The following is a 3,782-nucleotide window of genomic DNA, read 5'->3' as shown; positions in this document are numbered from 1 at the left end:
GAGTGACAGGCTTGAAATAAAATAACCAATGTGATTTTAACCAATGTTATTGTGTTAATAAGTCATTCAACGTTCATTGGCCGACAGAAGCACATAGGTATGTGTGTACATGTGTGTTTAGGAGAGTGTGTGCTGTTTGTGGCTGCCTCGCAAATGGCACCCTATTCCCTATTTAGTGCAATACTTTTGACCAAGTAGTACACTATATAAAGAATAGGGTGCCATTTAGGATGCAATCTGTGAGTGCATAGTGGCATGTATCAACACTGTAGCCCGTGCTGAGTTCCTCCTATTCCACAGAACAGTGGCTCAACTACTGTTTGCTTGCTGATAATGACAGCTGACAGATAGACTAACTTCCTCTCTCTCTCTCTGTCATGGTGTTGTGTAAACACATAAGTTGACCCAGAGGTCTGAAATGCATCTGCAGATAATGGGCAAATGAGGATCGTAGGTTACTTTAGGGAAATTAATGGCAATGAGAAATTGAATTTTGGTGACATTGAAAAGAAACCTTTACTATATCATAGTTGCATATCATATTGTACGTTTAGCACATTAGTAATATATAATACGAAATGGGTGATGGACAGTCACAAATTAATACATACTGTACAAAACGTAGCATATCATACTAAATGTAGTATCTCAGATTTACTTACAGAATAATACGAAATGCTCTGAGACCAGGTTGAAAGAGCAGGTGTTCTTAATGTTTTGTATACTCAGTGTATATCTATAGACCCTTTTCCAGTACACGTCACATTGATGTCAGTGACTCTTGTCGGCAGTAAGAAAGATTACGCCATCTGTGCCTATTCAACATACCCTAGATATACTTTTGTGGGGTTCTCATACGCTTACAATTTTACCGTTGAAGTTGGAAGTTTTTTTAACAGAATAATGCAGCTGATTTGCGATGATGACACAAGCATTATATTAAGCAGGACATTCATACGAGCCTTAAAATACAATTATAATCCAAAAGTAGTGTGAAATGCACTCACGTAACATGAGCAACATGTAAATAGAGGCAATTTTTGCAGACGTCCTATATGAACCCCCCCCCCCCCCTTGTCCTGCCACCAACTTGCGCGCATCGCCCCCGCGCGGCAATGTTTGTAAACACAGAAAGGGGTCTATAGAAAATGTAGTCTTTTGTTTTTAAACTGAAGTAACAATATCGACCTGCTGATGTCAGTATCGTGTCGTGTGCTTTTTTGTTCTGTTGTTGCTGTAGTGTGGGCCTATACCTGGCAACATGCTGTAAATTACCTAATTGAGGAGGAGACAGAAATTCAAAGTCAAGACAGACAGGTACGTGACAAATGTCAACGTTTGTGCGTTTGTTTGTTGAAGTTTACGATAAACGGTAGATGCACGTCGTGGTGAAGGCAGAACAGTCATACCTGTAGTTTCTTCCGTAAATGCAGAAGTGCTGTGAATGGCTGCGCTTGATTTCTGCTACGATGTGGCCCCAACGTTCACGTTGCACAGCCACTGACCCGAAAAGCGCTGACACCAAGGAAGGTCAGGAAAACAAACGCTGCTTAACTACGGTATCCCTGTTTAATCATTTTAAGCCAGGTCACTTTTGTCTGTGTGCCCACATCACAACATTGGAGGACTAATTTAATCCCTTACTGGTGTTGACCTTGAAACAGTGTTCGCTTCTCATTGGCTACTGAGAAAATATCAAGGGCCATATTCAGGACAACAGGGATGAGATGTATTGCCGTGTTGTCCACTGTATAATGGCTGTGAGTTTCTCTCTGCGCCTCTGGGCTTCTTGTGTTGTAAATTCTACTGTGTACTGTGAGAGTCAACACACATGTTTTGTTTACTTCCATATACAAGGGTCGATGCATAGAATGCATACACAGTTCGTATAACTTCAGTAGGCCTAGTACATCAGTCGAGTTGAACACACCCCATACAAGGCGCGACAAGAGAAAACAGAGTTGCTAAGCCTACTTAGTACATTAGAAGAGGTGCGCCATGTCAGTCACAAGAGTATTAAAGTTTACATTGACTTTGGATGAGGGAAATCAAGAGTTGCCCCAGTGTTTGCAGATCCATTGCCGTGTCTTCCATAGCAACGGGTTGGGCCACAGTAACATTGCAGAACAAAGTGAAATGGCATGGTTCGAGTCAGAGAGACATCACACTGAGGTTCAGAAAGTGGCACCACTTGGAGTGTGAGCTGCCTAATGAAAGTGAGAGGGAGAGGGACGGCAGCAGACATGCAGGGCACATCTGTTGTATTATCTGATAACTGCCAAAGGGCGTCTCAGTGCATGTCACCATTCCTCTTTCTGATCGCGCGGGATATTTCAGTGTGGCTGCCGTAACTACTGGATCATATGACATTGTCACATGGGTGTAGTGTTATGACTGCATTTAAGATTTGTGATGACTGTCGTAGACCAGGGAACTGAATTCCTGGTAGGTCAACTTGAGACCCGCAAGGGTTCGCAGGTTTTTGTTCCAGTCTAACAATAATAAAACAGATTGAACTAATCAAGGGCTTGATTGTGAAATAGTTAGTTGATTCACCAATGTTAGTGTTGGGCTGGAACAAAAGCCTGATCTCCAGGATCAGTAGGGAAGAACACTGCGGCGGTCTAGACCGCAGCCTAAAGAAGGAGTGACTTCTGAAATGTGCACAGGAAAAAATAGTAATCATTGCCAAAACAGATTGAGTGTTGAGATGCCAACGCCCTGGAATGATAAGCAGGGCTTTGGAATCTCTGGAAGGGCGTTATTACACATTTAAGAGTCTTCATATACACCTCGCTAACTCTTATCTTTCAGCACCCGCCCAGCATCTTGAGAAAAAGATCTCTCCAACAAAACCATGTTGTGATGTGATAGTAATTTGGGCCGTAACTTCTTGCCCCGTCAACAGTGACACCGCAGAACTCTGGATTAGCTGCCAATAGTCCACCAGGCAATTAGTCTTTAAAATATTTGATATATAGAAGATCTGGCCATTGAAAACCATTAGTAACTATAAAGCAGTGTTGTCATAGTTGTAAGGCCTTGTAAGCTTTTTTTAATCACTGCCTGTGAGTGTTTTGAAACCCTGAAAGCGTATGTTGGGTCAATCTTATTCATTTCAAATGATCAAAAAAGTCTACCAGTGTTTGAAATATTGACATATAAGGCCATTATGCTAGCATGGACTTTCAACTGCCAATGTTTTTCAGGCCTTAGCCCCACTTATCATCGCCCCTGCATGGTTATGACTCAGTAATCATAGGCTATGTCTGTTTTTCTTGTCCCTCCCTCTCTCTCCTCTCCTCTTTCTCTCTGCTAGGGGAATCCAGTATTGAGTGAATGACGCTACTGGCGAAAGTATTTGTTGACTTTTGTGCCCAGACTCGAGCTCAGTAAGGGAGTTGTGTGTTCTTAATGGGGCGACGTGATTGGCTAAAGAGGGATATAATTATGCATGGGACGCGGGCTAGCTAGTCCGGGAAATACAGTAGGTGCTGTGTTGGAGTTCGCCGGTTACTAGGCGACAAAGTGGTGAGTCATCTGAAAATGTTTTTAAAGACTCGAGGTGCTGTGACCTTGTCCCCCTTCCCTGCTTTGCTCCCAGATAGATCCATCAACCCATGATCCACCTAGGTATTTTAACCGTGGTGCTAGCTGTCATCATGACCCATTGGCGGGATAGTTCATCTCCATGGAATTTTATGTTGCCAATCTTTCCCATTCATTTTGGATTGAGAGCCTGCAGATTTGTACTAATGGATTTAGCAGGATTGACACAACAG

This window comes from Salvelinus fontinalis, chromosome 26 (genome assembly GCF_029448725.1).
Source record: "Salvelinus fontinalis isolate EN_2023a chromosome 26, ASM2944872v1, whole genome shotgun sequence".
NCBI classification, from domain to species: domain Eukaryota; kingdom Metazoa; phylum Chordata; class Actinopteri; order Salmoniformes; family Salmonidae; genus Salvelinus; species Salvelinus fontinalis.
The sequence above is the reverse complement of the archived record's forward strand: the minus strand, read 5'-3'. Positions refer to the sequence as shown.